This window comes from Pezoporus occidentalis, unplaced genomic scaffold (assembly GCF_034315485.1).
Source record: "Pezoporus occidentalis ecotype Australia unplaced genomic scaffold, CSIRO_AGI_Poc_V1 ctg25, whole genome shotgun sequence".
NCBI classification, from domain to species: domain Eukaryota; kingdom Metazoa; phylum Chordata; class Aves; order Psittaciformes; family Psittacidae; genus Pezoporus; species Pezoporus occidentalis.
In genome coordinates this window covers 5,017,389-5,033,990 of record NW_026914394.1, presented here as the reverse complement: position 1 = coordinate 5,033,990, position 16,602 = coordinate 5,017,389, and positions in this window count along the sequence as shown.

Sequence of the window (16,602 nt, the reverse complement as noted above, 5' to 3'; positions counted from 1 at the left end):
TGGTATGTGAGCAAAACATGCTTTGGACACTAGCAACCTATTCTCCCCCTTTAACAAACAAAACATTTATTTTCCTTGGTTTATGTCTCAAAACTAAGTAAAGAATAAAAAAACAGAGAGAGAACAAAGAGGACAGTGCTGCTCTGGGTCTTTGTTACCATCAAAATGCTGATGCTCATTTTCAGGTGAAGATAAAAGAGGGTTTTGAACATCATGCCATTCTGCAGACAGAGGTGGACTCTTCTCCCAGAGCATCACAGTCATTTTGCCCTTGACTATTTGTATCAACATGTGAAAGCAGCTATGATTGTGCAACTCTGTAATTTTGAAATGATTTTTAATGGATTGACATGTAATTCATTGAACTATTTTTCAAGCATCAGCTGTTTCACCAACAAATCTCTGACACTTCTCTAGCATCTCAATCAGAATCAGCTAGGTTGGAAAAGACCTTTAACATCACCAAGTCCAACCATTACCCCAGCACTGCCAAGGCCACCACTAAACCATATCAGTAAGGGCCTCATCTACACTGTTTCTGAATGCTTCCAGGGATGTGATGATTTCACCACTTCCCTGGGCAGCCTGTTCCAATGCCTGATTACTCTCTCTGTGAAAAAATGTTTCCTAATACCAAATCTAAACCTTCCTGGCACAGCTTGAGGCCATTTCCTCTTCTCGCTTGTTACTTGGGAGAAGAAACTAACCCCCACCTTACTATAACCTCCTTTCAGGTGCCCCCTGAACCTTCTCCTCTCCAGACTAAGCAAACCCAGTTCCCTCAGCTGTTCCTCATAAAACTTATCCTTCACAGACCCTTCACCAGATTTGTTGCCCTTTTCTGGACCCACTCTGGCACCTCAATGTCTCTCTTGTAGTGAGGGGCCCAGAACTGAACACAGGATTCAAGGTGCAGCCTCACCAGTGCCGAGTACAGGGGGAAGACCTATCCAGAAGGGCTGCAGTGTCTATTGATGATCCTCAGCCTCTTCTATATTTGCTTACATTACAGGTATTTTCCCAGCAGTTAAGTTGGCTTGCCTTCTCTTTATCTGATGAGCACTGGATTTATATCCAGGATATATAGGTTTGGCTTGTCAGAGACAGAATTCATTGATAAACAAGTCATTTATTTCCAAGGTTAGTTATCAAGGGCATAGCTAACACTTCTAGTTAGGATACATCATTAAGAGCTGAGCTGAAGTTTTAAAATTCAAACAGCCAGAAACGGATAATGCTTTGCAGGGCACCTCCAGTAATGACAGCAATTTTCTGAGAATCACATGCTCTTCCATGAAGTGCATCTGTAATTATTTATCTCATTAATTGTATAATCTGTTTTTATCAGCATGACCATGAGAAAATGCATTTCAGCATACAGATACAATGCTAATAATGCCTTGTGTGTGGTTTTATGAGTTTTTCAGCCTTTGAAGTATTAATGCCCTAAGAATGTGCAGAGAAGATACTCTTGAGTAATTTTCTGTCACTGTCTAAGGACTGGTTTGCATGTCATCATTACAGATGCATCCAACTTCACTATAGTGGGAGATATACCTTGCTGTCTTCTATGCTGCATTTACATGATGAATCTTTCTTCTCCCCAATACTCATTTTAGGAAAATTACTATTTTCTTCTTTTCTGGTTTGATCTTTCCACTTTTTGAGTCTTTCACTTTGCTCACTAACTTAATAATAACAGAAACACAGAATGGTCTGGATTGGAAAGGACCTGAAGGTCATGTAATTCCAATCCCCTACCATGGACAGGGATGTCTCACCCTCAACCATGTTTCCCAAGGCTCTGTCCAACCTGGCCTTGAACACTGCCAGGGACAGAGCATTTACCACTTCTTTGGGCAACCTGTTCTAGTGCTTTACCACCCTCACAGTAAAGAACTTCTTCCTTACAGCTAACCTGAACTTCCTCTCTTTTAGTTTTGAAGTATTCTACTCTTAAGTAGTTAACCACAGCTTTCTAATATGGTTAAGTTTGAATAAGTAAAATGTCCTTCAACAGGCTATTTAGCCATCCAACAGCAAAGGAATATTTGCAAAGAGCATTAGAGTTGTTGCTCATCTCCAAGAACTGCTCCTTAGGGAAGCTCTGAGCTTCTATATGGGATGCTTGTTGACGTTGGCATCTTTTCATCTTTCCCTCTTTCCTCCTATCTTTATCCCTCAAAACCAATCCAACCGCAGATCAGTTCCTGTAAGGTGTATGCAAACCTGTCCCCAGTAACTCAGGAACAGAGATTAGTTCAGGAGTCAAAGGAGCTGCAAGAGTGAATTGAATGGATGTGACATCTCTATTCTCCATTTCTGCATTACGGCTCTTATTTTCCTTGAGGAATGAGACAAAAGGAGCTTGTTTCCAAGCTAGTGAGTGTAAAGTTGAAGTAATTGCATCTGCAAATACGTGGTCATGGTTTATATGGTTGAAATAAATGACATCGTGTCTCAGTGCTCACTGATGTAGAAAACACAGTTAGAGAAAAAACATCATTTTGTTTTTCTTTTTTCTTTTTTTCTTCTCCCTGATTAACCCACATGTCACATCTTCCCTTTACCTGAATTCTACCTCATGTGATGATAAGCAGCTGTGTGCTCATCGGGGTAGAATCTGCAGCAAAACACCTGTGACATGGACATTTGCAAGGGACTGTAATGGTGCTCCTCCAACATTAAGCATGGTGTGATTTGTTATTCACTTTCTGATAGCCTGAGTATACAGCACAAGGGGAACCATATTGATTTGTTATGCTTTAGCAAACAAACAGCGTTTGTGAAACATCCAAAACAAGTCTGCTGCTAGCCATGTGTTGTGTATAGGTTACTATCTTAAAAAGTATGGAGGTTTCCATCAGTGGGATCCTGCAGAATTCAAGTTAATAACATAGTAGTTAAATTTATTAACTTAATATCTAATATATACTTTGCCATAGTTGAATGAAGTTAAATTCCAAAGAAAATTCACCTCAGTTTGATTTGTTATTTTAAAGGAAAATGATCCTAATTTTCAGGAGTCTGTTACAATACTTGCTATTGATTCATGGCTGTGTTTTATGAACTAAAAGCAATATTCTCTCAAACTATATTTGGGTTGATCATAACATTTGATCTTGCTGTCTTATTCATGGGAAAGAGCCCTTAGATGATAGAATGATAGAATAGTTAGGGTTGGAAAGGACCTTAACATCATCTAGTTCCAATCCCTGCCATGGGCAGGGAGGCCTCACACCAGAACATGTCGCCCAAGGCTCCGTCCAACCTGGCCTTGAACGCTGCCAGGGATGGAGCATTTACCACTTCTTTGGGCAACCTGTTCCAGTGCCTCACCATCCTTTCCTTTTATCTAACCTGAACTTCCCCTGTTTAAACCCATTCCCCCTTGTCCTACCACTGCAGTCCCTGATGAAGAGTAAAAGATCAACCTGCCACAGGGGAAGACCTGCCTGCTGTAATAACAAGCCAGACTGATCACATCTCTTCTGTGTACTGCAATGGGGACACAGTATCCCTCAGTGCAGCTATTTCCAAATCTGTGTGCTTATTTGAACTGGTTTCTGCTGGAGATTCAGAGTTTGCTGGCTACTTTAAAATACAAAGAGAAAGCACTGCCTGTCCCAAAGCAGGGGGCTTGGATACATGCAGAGATGTAGTGGTATGGCTGTGGATTGTTCTATTGAATTGCCACACTGCTCCTGTAGAGGAGCATGTTCTGAAGGAGAGGTTGGATGGAGTGGTTTGGAAGTGGGAGAATTGCTGAACCTGTATTCCCCTGCCAGTAGTAGGAGTGCTGGTTCAGGCTCATGCTCCTGGCCACTTCCTCTGGTTTGGTGAAAGCCAAAAGGAAGAAGGCAGCAAAAGGAGGAAAGAGCAGAGAACAGGAAAGTACACAGGGTTTGGAAATTGTTGACAGAGAAGGCAGGAGGATTGTTGGGATCTAGGAGACATTCCCAGATTGCAGAGAAGGTGTTAGGGCCTGGCAGAGAAGTGAGGTGATTTTCAGAAGAACAAGGAGAAATAAGGCAGCTGAGACTTGAGCAGAGTGCTGGTGATGGAGTGGGACATGAAGAAGCGGGACTTCTCATCCCAAGAAGGAATGGTGGAGCACAGCAAAGCATACCAAAACCTTGCCATGCAAACCAAACACATTAGGCTAGAGCATCTCAGTGTGGGCACAAAGTCTACTTCTACACCTGTACAGTTAAAAAGAATGCATTGGAGTATCCTTCCATACCCTGTTCAGAGAGAAAGGTCATGACATACTGGGTAAGAGAGAGATGCACAGACAGCAATAGCTGCAGTGGATATCCATTCCTCCTTTTTCCTAGCCTGCTTGCTGCAGGCAGCTGGAGGGAGTGCAGCCTAGGAGCCCTGAGCACTGCTGCATAATTTTGCACTTAGTAATGATTAAAAATCTGCTCAGTTACTGATTTCCGAGGAGTCAGTTCCAGTTCAGCTGTGATAAGTTCTTTTTCCAGCTGCATCTAAATGGTTGTTTTCATATTCAGACCCATCATTAAAGATTTCAGAAACAATAAGGAAAAGTATAGTTTTCATGGGGATATTTGTAACCCGTGTGAATCTGGAAAGTTCCTGTAAATAACCTACTCTTATCTTCATTTGTGTTGGTTTCTTTCTCTTCTTTGTTGCTTTACCTGAACACTACAAAGGCTTCTAGATGAGTGCCATGTGTTTAAGTAGCCAGTGTCCTAGTTTATGCTGCTCATATGATGCAGTTTAAAGCAAACCTGCCTTCGGTGCAAATCTGGAGTAATCGCACTATTGGTAAATGAAAGTACTCCAGAATTACACCAGTTCAAATGAGAATAGATTATAGTGCTGTGATACAAACCCAAAGCAATCCACCTGAACTCAGCTCTTAAAGTAACCACCATAGATGTATTACAGAGCTGTGGCCACACAGAATCGCCTCTTCTCAGTTGTTGATTTCAGATGGGTTTATTTTTATTCCCAGCAAACCTGAAGTGCCATCAAACAAAATTCCCTCGATCAGAATGTGAAATCTGAAAATATTCAGTGTTGCTATTTTGCGTTCAAATACCTGACCCCAAATTGTTCCAATTCTTATGTTACTTTCATGGGCAGGTGAAACTAGTGTCATGGTCCTGCATTCTTGGATCCTTCCTGTAAGTCCCGTGTACTATGCTTCGGATTGTGTTTTGGCCTCTGCTGGAGAACTGCAGCAAGCACATGTGACAACAGTCATAGATGTTTTGGGCTGTTAAATTAGTAGGAGTTGGGTATATGATTGACTATATGAAAACTGCTAAGAGCATTTTATTAAAGAATTGTCATTGATTACAGGTCAGGTTTGCTGAAGTGTCTCTCATAATAGGAAGTGCATTCAACATGGTGATCCATCCTGCTGTGAATTCATTTGGTGATGCCAGTTTGAAAGGTATAAACAGATATAACTTCAGATCCAGTGATCCATTGGCAACTCCACTGAATTCAATCCATGAAAGGACAGACCTCATATGGCTCCCTACAGAACATGTTTTTTCCTCATGTCGTGGTTTAAACTGAACCCAGGACACCTCATGTCTCAGAAACTGATTGCAAATGTACTTCAATAGGTTTTTACCACAACTGGTAATTTCTGTCATGTCTTATACATGGGCTTTATCTAGCTATGGGGGAGGACTGTTTAATGCTTGGCTTTTGTGATGATAACCTGAGTTCCTAGCACCATATTCCTTATTAGTGGCATTTTGGGGATAGTGCATTACTAAACTTTTACCTTACCAACAGTCACCATTAAAATAACTTTGTCTTAGCTTTCTCTTAACAAATGCTTATGAGGAAGTGCACTAACATGGTAAGTTTATTTGGCAAGCTGCAGGTAAGGTCTTACTTCCCAGGCATCATTCCTTCATTTAAAAGCTGTCCTGTGCTGCAGACTGAGGCAGACTCTTGGCAGAACCACTTCCTTAAGCACCCTGGATAAAGGAGATGTGACTGACAATTTGTCTTCAAAATGCTCTGTTTTCTTCAGGAAGCCTTATCATTAATAGGTGCCTTTAGCAGATAGTGAATCTTTTTATTGCCAGTTTCCAGCCTGTAAAAATCACTCATACCTCACCACAGCAACAGTCATTATTACCTTGTAAAGACCTTTTGTTTGCTCCTTATCAGGAACTCCTCGTCACTGCACTCATTAATCTGAATAAAGTGCATGTTGTTTATCTCCATCATTTCTGAGAGCTGGCAATGAGCTCTGTCAGTCTCACAAATATGGAGATGAATGGCTTTCCTTGGAAAATCGTTGCCAGGGCAGGGAACAACAGTGACAACTGAATGAAGTGCTGAGGAAAAGAAAGGTAAAACTTACAAACTTGAAAATTAAAGCTCCTGGATTTAAAAATAAGGTGAAATTCTCTTTTGATTAATTGCTGGTACATTGACTTTGAATTCTCTGAAGTCAGTGGAATTTTTTCTGTTTTCCATGGGAGCAGGATCCAATGGGAGAATGGGTACATATTTAATTTCTCAGCAGATACAGAGACCTTTGAGTTGGTTGAGCCCATTGATTAAGCTCAATACAATATGAGTTTACAGACCACTCGGTTGATGAGACACACGTGGCAGCCAGTGTGGTGGATTAGAGCCTGAGGCCCTAACCCAGATTATGGTCATCATATGAGCAAAACCAAGGTGACTGATTTGGTGAACCTTCTACATTTCCACAGAGTACTAACAAGGCTGTTCCTTTGAAACCCACAGCTGTGAGGGGATATAGATGAAAACCAGGAAGGGAAATGTGCTTTACACATTTGTAGCTATGTGCAGTGTGTATGGTGAGAGAAATTACAAATGAATAAATGATGATGTTACACTGCACAAATTATTTCATTGGGTCACTTTAAGAGAAATGGCTTTATTTTTGTTCTTACACTGACATCTCAAAGTGTTTAATGCTGATGTGGAGCAGCTGTGAAGAGACATTGGTACCCACATGCTCTTCAAGTCTCATTTCACCTTTGAACAAAATGAAGCCCCTTGTAGTTGCTATGGGAGAGTCGTCCTGTCTTGCTTCTTACCATGTAAAGCACGATGCAGGGAATGGTGGAAGTGTACAGAAATCCTTTCCTGAAGTTGCTGTGAATATGCAGACATCCATCTCTAGCAGCAGAGAGGGAGAAACCTTGTTCTTCAAGGTTTATTTCTAAGGATTGAATAATGTGAAAAACTTGCTAAAGCTAAAAATCTTGGGATTCAGATAAGCTTTTCCCATATATTTCTTATCTCTTATGGCTGCTGATAATGGCTGGCCTTTTCACCTGCAGCACTGCTCAAGAGCACATGAGAATGTGAGTGGTAAATGAAAGCAGGCTGCATATATTCATGAATACAAGTGGTAGCTTATGTCCCAATTTCCAGTGAGCAGCTTCATTTGATGTGACAGAAAGCATGCAAATTGGGATATTGGCATGAGCAAAAAAAGGGGTTTGTGCATACGGTGTTACAGAAGAAAGCATCAGTGTCTACATATATTAAGACTAATCTGTTTTTAAGGTAGCAGCACTGTGAGGAACAGCTCTTCTCGCATTCACTGTTTTAAAAACAGATTTGGGATTATACAACAACCTATAAAGAGGGTTTTCATACCAAAGCAAATGTAATTCCTGAGGGTGACTGTCCACAAGTGCTATCAGTGGAAAGCCTACAATCACGAGTCCAAAACCACAAGAATGATACAACCATGTCTGGTCATGTGGCTAATGGCAATTAGATACTGAGCATTCAGAGACTTCTGACCTAAAACCTCAATTGGTGTTTTAAAAAGGCGGGGGGAAGAAACCCAAAACCTAGAGGTCAGGCAAATTCAAAAGTTTTTTCCCCATTTTTCCCTTCCTAAAGTTGATGTAGATTTAAATGGAAAAAGCCACTGTTAACACTTTTTTTTCTCTGGTTTCTGAGGTTTCTGACTTTCTGTTATAACTGACAAAGCAGAGGAGAGAAAGCTCTGCAGAACAGTTGTTCAAAATACCAGCAGTAAGGAGATATGGAGGAGCAGAATACAGGCAGATTTGGTAGCCCCCTTTCCTTTTTGCCTCCTTCCCTGCTCTACTTGCTTGGCCTTTTTCTTCCCTTCTTCCTTGAGGCATGTTTTCATCTCATGTTGATGCTCGTGTTAGAGAGCTCCATGTTGTGCATTGAGTACCCAGATAATTCTTACAGAGTGAACTCAGTCACTTGGAGAGAGTTTCTTTACCTGCTGCTCTCTTTTCCTTTGGCATTGACCAAACCCACAGGATCAATCATAACACTATGTTCCATCTTCTGTATATAGGTCAGCTGCTGCTTTTGTGGTGGCACTCCTCCATAGTGCCAAGACTGTTACCAGTGCTTTACTGAGAGCTTCATCCCTTTGTCCTACTGTTTGTGTTTTAAATTTCCTACTAAATGGCCATTTAAAGCAAATTCCATTTGTCAGTAGAACATCAATGTGATTTCAGATGTGATTTCTAGAGCAGGACTTGTGATGACAACTGTTTCTTCATCTTGGACTGTGTATTTGGTGATTCATTCCCCTAAATAAAATCTGCCAACTCCAGATTCAGACATAATCAGTTATATATTTTTTGCTCTGTCTACCTCCAGACACTGATACATCCTGATATCCCAAAGGGACCCTCTGAAACTGAAACTAAGCAATATGCTTATTAGGGAGGAAAAGGGAAAGAAGGTGTTCTTCTACTGGCTAGTTTCAAGATGATACAGTGGAAAAATTGAGGTTTTGTCAAGTGTTTAAAAGTGGAAGGAGCTGGACACAGAATGGAACTTCACCTTTTGATAGCTTATGTTCTGCAGATGGGTATCTTGGAAAAGGCTAATCTTGTATTGTAATGCTGGCCTGTGTTCCAGCTGGAGAGAATAAATTGAGTTGGCAGAAAATAGGAGCTGCACTTGGTTCTATAACTGACTTACCGGCCTGAAATGAATGGGGAAGGGCTGGCATGTGTATGCTGCCAACCCAAGCCTCCAGCAATGTGGGGACACCTACTTCCCTGCCATGAACGTTAATGTCAGCAAGTCAGGGCGTGCTGAAGTGCCCCTTTAGATGGCTGCAGCAGCTGAGGAGGTTTCCACCTCAGACAGGCTGTAGTCAAGGCACCTGGAACAGTTCAGAAAGAAAAAATGCTGAAAATGTTTTCTTTTCCCATTCCTTTTCACTTAGGCTGCTGTTCATGAGGGCTTGATCTATGCCCACCGTCTTCCTCTCATTCCTGGAAGCTTGAAGTCCTTTAATTCCTGAAATATTTGGCCATCTTTTGCATCTCAGATTATTATTATTCACTCCTTTCTTATTCCTTGAATACTTTGTCCGCAGTTTTGATCAACCGACTTCTCACTCACAACAGTCAAAAGGCAAGTAAAAATTTTGCAGGACGTTTGGTATGTTCTGGTGACCTGTAATCCATCCTGTACTGCAGGCCTGCATTGGCTCTGTGTTTTATTTCCTGAGCTCATTTCAAATGGTTTCTTGCTGTCAGCTTCCCTATTTATCCCCTCTATTTCTCCAGGTTGCTCCTGCCAGTATTCTTGCCTGCCACCTATCGTACGTTTGGAGATGTCATCACTTCTCCCTAAACCATGTTTGCACTGAGCACACACATTTAAATATGGATGAGCCTGGATAGATTCCACTTTGTCTTTTGCCTGGCACTATTATAAGCTTGTCGTAAACACTTCCTAAAGGATTGCCACATTGAAATATTTAAGAAGGCTTTTAATCTAGTCACACTGATTAAAATTATTTAGTTCTTTAATGCACCTCTCATGCTTGCTTCTATTTGTTATATTTACGGTGTTAGCTTGCAAACTTGCTGAGGAAAGATCAACAAATAATGATACTAATCTTAGCAACTCACATGCTTTTGTCATGAAACGCTCATCTTTTACCACTTCCCACAAAAGAGGAGGTGGCAGGAAAGAAATGCACGAAAGAAATGCACAAAAGGAATACAAATATAAAATATTTATGAAGTATAAAAGAAATGGGGAGTGGTTGTTCAATAATAACTTAGGCAGGAAAAGATCTATAACTGAAAAGGCTTTCTAATCATTTGATTCCAGGACTTCAAGCCTGAATTGCAGTATCAGTTGCAGTTATGGCAATTAGAATCATAGAATCATAGAATCGTTAGGGTTGGAAAGGACCTTAAGATCATCTAGTTCCAACCCCCCTGCTGTGGGCAGGGACACCTTCTCACCCAAGGACTCGTGCCAGGGATGGAGCATTCACAACCTCAATTCTGCCCTTAGGGAAAACTTCTTACTGCCCTTCAATGTCTGGCAAAATCAACAGTCCTCTGAGAAGCATCAGGTTATTCCTGACTTTGGTTCTGCATGCAGCAAGCTCCTGCTTTATGTGTTAGTTCAAAGCCAGTAAGGACAACCAAGTTTTGCCTGTTCTTTATCTTTTATTCCCCTGGATAGCTTGCCATATCTAATTAATACTTTGTCATCCCTCACTATATAAGTTCTCAGTGCTGTCTTCCATATGAAATGTTTTATTCTGTTTTCCTCTTTGTGCCCTTGTGTTGTGTAATGGGATCTAGCCAGCAGACAATAGAAGCAGCCGGCTCCAGTGCCAGAATGTGTGGCAAACATCTCCTGTTCCTTGCTGTGCTGCTTTGAAGCTCAAACCTCATGGTAAGGCTCAAAACTCAGAAGCACAAAACAAAACTAATCTAGAGAGACAAAAACCTCTGTTATCACCAGCAAGTAGTAAGAGTCCATGTTACCTTGTTCATCATTCTGAGAGTGAAATGAATTATGTATGTGGTGGTGAAGAAATAAATAATAGGAATAATAATAATTTCAAAGTATTTTCATGATACATATCTGTAAAAAGACATAGCTGTAGGTTTGTGGAAGCCATTATGAGTTTGGAGATAACCATCTGTTGTGGTTTAACCTCAGCCAGCAACTAAGCACCACAGAGCCTCTCACTCATTCTCTCTCTCCATGGAGGGATGGGGGAGAGAATTGGAAGAGCAAAAGTGAAAACACTTGTAGGTTGAGATAAAGACAGTTTCATAGGTAAAGCAAAAGCTGCATGCAGAAGCAAAGCGAAACAAGGACTCCATTCATGAATTCCTTCACCACTTCCCATCACAGGCAGGTGTTCAGCCACCTCCAAGACGGCAGGGCTCCATCATGTGTAATGGTTACTTGGAAAGCCCAGCACCCTAACTCCGAATGTGTGGGGCTCTCCCTTCTTCTTCCCCCACCTTTACATGCTGAGCATGGCATCACATGTGATGGAATATCCCTTGGATCAGTTGGGGTCAGCTCTCCTGGCTGGGTCCCCTCTCAGCTCCTCGTGCTTCCCCAGCCTGCTCGCTGCTGGGCTGAGGAACAGCAAAGGCCTTGACTCTGTGCAAGCACTGCTTAGCAGTAATGAAAGCATCAATGTGTTATCAAAACTGTGCCCAGCACAAATCCAAAACACAGCCCCATACCAGCTACTATCAAGAAAATTAACACTATCCCAGACAAAATCAGCATGCCATCAAGGCTTTTCAGGCCTTGAAGAATTAGTCCAGGAGTTTCACAAAGAAACTGCTCAGGAAAATTTAAATACTGGTTCTCTCTGTTTTTTTTTTCCTGAGATTTATCTAATTCCTGGATATTGGCACTTCTCTTTTTGGTATGAAAGGGGGAGAAGAAGAGAGCTACCACTATTGAAAGGTGCCTCTACTCATTTTTTTCCACTTTGGTTAAATTTGGCAGCTGCCTGCTCATTCAGAATGATTCCAAAAACTCTCTCCAAATGCCTTGTGGAATGAAACTGGGTGCACGAAATGCAAGTCTGCAAATGCCAGATGATTTTGCAAAGCACTATGTGACCACCCTTTAAAATTCTCTTAAGGTGTCATAAATTAGCCTTCTATTTTGGGTTTGTTTGGTTTGGTTGGTTATTTTTAGTACTATTCTAACATGATGGCTCTCACTATTGTCAAATTATTGCAAAATCTTGACTGACATTACTTTGACCTGATTAATTTCTAATTCTTTAAATCTGTTACAGTGTTTACATGATTATTCCTCATTTACTTCACAGGTTTTCAGGATCCTGAGCTTGTTACTCTGGTATTTATCTCAGCACTTCCATGTAACTGACGTTTTTGCAGCCAGATCTTCTATTTCAGTTGAGAACAGGAAGGCAGAATGATTGGAAACAACTTACGGAGTATTTCTGCATTGTTGGGAAGCCTCAATATGCTGTGAAGTGTCTCAGAGGTGTCTGTGTGCCAGCATGCTCTCTCTGCCTCTGTCACTGCATGGGTGATGGTGCACAGACAAGCTGCACTGACCTCTTAGAATAAGATCATTTATCTTTTTATTTATGTTGCCTACTCTGTGCTTTCTCTTGCAGCACTTCACAAGTGGAGATACAGAAACTTCACTGACAGGGAATTGTCCTTTCACTGTCTCTTATGTGGCTTTCCACAAGATGTTTGAGATTTAGGGGGAGCCTGAATCTGGGTATCCCACAGCAAGCTCAGGGCATTTTAGCAACATTTTTCCTTGTCTCTCCAGCCCCATCTCAGCCCGATGTACATCTTCTGTGTAACTGATGAACAGAACTGGAAACTGGTGAAATAACTGGGTATTACTACATCCTTAGTAGGAAAGCCTTTCTGTTTTTAGTTGATGTATGAAAACTACAGCTTCAGTCTAAAGGGGGAATCCCAAGTCTTCTGCAAAAGGTGGCTCTGATGAACCCAGACTACATCTGGTTGAGGGACAGAAGCCAAAATAAATCTGGATTTTTTTTTTTTTTCCTTTGTTCTTTGAGGTTCAGATAATGGTTTCTGGTGGTTTTCAGGGCCTGAATTCTGTTTGAAACTTTATTTTTAATACAAAAAATCTGGAGAGAGACCATTTTACAAGGGCCTGTAGGGACAGGACAAGGGGGAATGACTTTAGCCTGACAGAGGGGAGATTGAGATCAGATATTAGGAAAAATTCTTCCCTGTGAGGGTGCTGAGGCACTGGCACAGGGTGCCCAGAGAAGCTGTGGCTGCCCCATCCCTGGCAGTGTTCAAGGCCAGGTTGGACTGGGCTTGGAGCAGCCTGGTCTAGTGGAAGGAGTCCCTGCCCGTGGCAGGGGGTTGGAACTGGATGAGCTTTAAGGTCCCTTCCAACACAAACCAGTCTGGGGTTCTATGATTCTATTTTTAAGAGAAAATGTGCAGCAAACAGTGACCTATATTTATAACAGTGACCTGATTATTGCATCACGAAGTCTATCAACTGACAGTGGGGCTATAATGTGGTCCTCCCATATTTACTCATAGTTGGTGGGTAGGTTAAGCTTCAATGACACATTAAAGCCGTCTAGCTTTCAAAATGCTTGGATGCTCATGGTATTGAAGGGGGATTTAAACTTCTAATAAAGATAGAAGGAAGTGGAATAACCATTTAAACAAACTGTGTAATAGTGTAAAGGTGAACTGAAGAGGGTCAGGATGTCAGGTCATTGCACTGGGTGAAATAGTGGCATTAAATACAACTGACCTCTAGGTTCTCTATGTTAGAAGCTGGGGGCCTGCCATTCCTTCCTTGGGGGAAAGGGGCATTTATTTATGCTTACGAAGCCAGATTTTACCCTGCATGCTACATAAGAAGTCCCACTGAAATCAGTTAAAGAATATATGTCATAAGTGACCCTTCAGTTTGAGTAAGGCTGACAAAATCTGGTTCTTAGATAAACCACAGGAGGAGAAAAGTCTGTCTTAATATTTTATTTTTATAAATCCTGAAGAAAACCCAAGACAGATTGGTACAAACATTGCAGGAATTGAGGTGAGCAGGATTTCGTCTAAATAGCCTGGTAGCTGGGTTGCAGCCTACAGGATTGATCTGGGATGAACACAGAAATAAACTCATCATCAGCATTTTCTGTGAGAGACTAATATCCTGCTGTATTAGCCTGAAGTACTGGGAACCAAAGGAAAAAGAGACAGCTGAAAGGATGGAAAAGAAAAGGTTTTAAAGGAGAAGACAAAAGGCAAAAAAGCCCCACATTTCATCCTCTGAACAGATTCCAAATGGATGATTGACATAAAGGATCCTGGTATTGTCTCCCACCTTCTGTTAGGGCTGTCTTACAGGCTGAACTGAAGAAATCTTCATTTTCTAGACTGGTCTAAAAGGAAAAGCATCTTGAATTCCCTGGCCTGATGCCGTAGTGAGGCATCAATTCATATGCTGCTTCAGAATGGGCCTGGCTAACAATGCTTCTGTTTGAATCCTGCAAAGCTTTCAGGGATACGTAATGGCTGTTGCCTGGCAAAGAGAGAGAAGCTGCCTGTTGAAACCCATAGCTGGTGTACATCTGAAAATCAGACCTGTTCTGCTCGTATGTGTGAAGAGATCAGCAGGCTGGTGTGGAAGGATACAATGCTGAGATAGAATTCATGTAATGTATGTAGTTATGGTCAGTAATAGAAACAGACTGGCAAAGGTATGTGTTCACTTGTCAGGTAACAGCTGGAGCCAGAAAAAATGATTTCTAATTAATATTTCTTAAAAATGACTTCTGTGATTATTGTACATTGGGAAGAATTTTAAACAAAAGTACATCATTGTAATTAAAATTATTTTAAAACCAGTTGTTTTTTAAAAGAATATTCAAATTAAAAAAAGGGAATGCACATGCCACACTAGGAAGAGAAACAAAGTGGAAAAAAAAGAAGAAGAAGGAAAGAAGAAGAAAAAGCAGAAGATGAAGAAGAGGAGGAGGAAGAAAGAAGCAGCAGGAGACAAGAAGAGGAAAGAACAGAAAGAAGGAAAGAAGAAGATTATGATGAGTTTAGTCATGATCCTGAAGACAGACATAGAGGAAGTTCTGTGGTATCCAGGGTATATGCAGCCCTCATCCAACTCATGGTGCCAACTCATGGTAGATGATGGTGGGCACTGACCACTGCTAATGTGGGACAAACATCTAAAACCCTCAGAAATCCCAGGCAACCTCAGCCTTTACGTTTTCTTCAAGTAAGAAAGCACAGGGGAGTGTGACATCTGGATGTGTACCACCATGAATTTACCAGTTATGGTTATGTAAGGAACAGGATGTGGAAATGCTGCATGTACTGCTCTGCTCTGCTGGGTTTTTGCCCCTGGCAGGAGCACCCACACTTGGGTCATGGTTTATACACACAGGAGGGTATAGAGAGATATAAAAATACCATTTTGATAGAACTATAGGTGGCTAAATGTTATGAACTGCTGGTAGTGTTTTGCTCTAATGACAATGCCTTTCATATTCAAAGGATCTTTCTTTAAGAATTTGGAAGTATTTCAAATTCATCAAAGGTAAACTTAAATCTGTGCAGTTCTCTGTGATGCTGCTATGCAGCCTTCTGTGTCTCCCATGTTGAAGCCATCCCTGGTTGGTCACTGATGATTCCCTTAGATTTTAGTGATCAGGCCACGGCAGAGACCAATCCTCCAGGTACTTTCCTATATACACCACTTGAAAACCTGGCACTGCTCTCAGATCCTGCAGCCACACTGGCAGGTGAGCAAGGCAAGGAAGCTAGTAGTTCTGAACGGCAAAATGAAATCTCCCCTTTCAGGAAGAAGAGGGAGGAGGGGGGATAAATTTCCAATTTACTGGACTCACAGATGTAGTCATTTCTTTGTAGTTTGTCAGCTTTCCTGAGCTGTCTTTCTATAAACTCATAGGAAATGGACAGCAGCAATTTTTTGCATGATCGATAATGGTTCACACGTCATCCAGTTTTAAATTCCACAACCTTATGTCCTGAGCAGTTCTTCCATATCACTTTTCACAGGACGGGTAAAAATTATCTTGAAGTCTCCTTTGTGTGTTTCATTAGCATTATTAATATTTCTTTTTCAGTTCAGTCACATTGAAGTCATAACTTCAAGTACATTGACTGCTGAGTATCTCATCAGCGAGAGCTGTGTATTTATAATCCCCGTTAAGAGCTTGCCAGTCACACAGTCTCATGCTTTTCCTCCTTCAGAACAATCTCATCTTCCAGTTTATCAATAGCTCTGACAGCAGCAGCAATGGGTCTTCCATTCTGAGCTGTTTACTTTGTCATTATTGCTCCTTAATGTTCTATGTGGTAGTTTCACCTTTCTGTCTTCTCCGTTCCTTTACTTATGGCATCACGGTAAATTTATGTTCTATCACCTCCTATTTTGTACAAGTCTGGGAAAAACAAGAACAGTAAAAGCCTCATTCTCTCCTCTTCAGGGGGACATGCAGGCAAAGGTACTAATAACCATATAGTTATTATAGGACAAAAAGACATTTTAAATCTAAGTAGCTGGGTGAAAAGAATGGAGACTTGATTATTCCATTAGGTAATTTGTGTGATAGTCACATTGCGTTATCATCCCACTCCTTTATCATTTCTATTAATAATCATGTTTATTTTCTATTAATTTGTTCCTGGAACTTACATCCCTGGAGCCATAAATTGTGCTGAAACATGTTGAGATTGTGTACTTGTTTATGCAATTTTGCTAAAGCCAAATGGGATAACAATGGCTGAAAGAGATGCTCAGGATTTAATT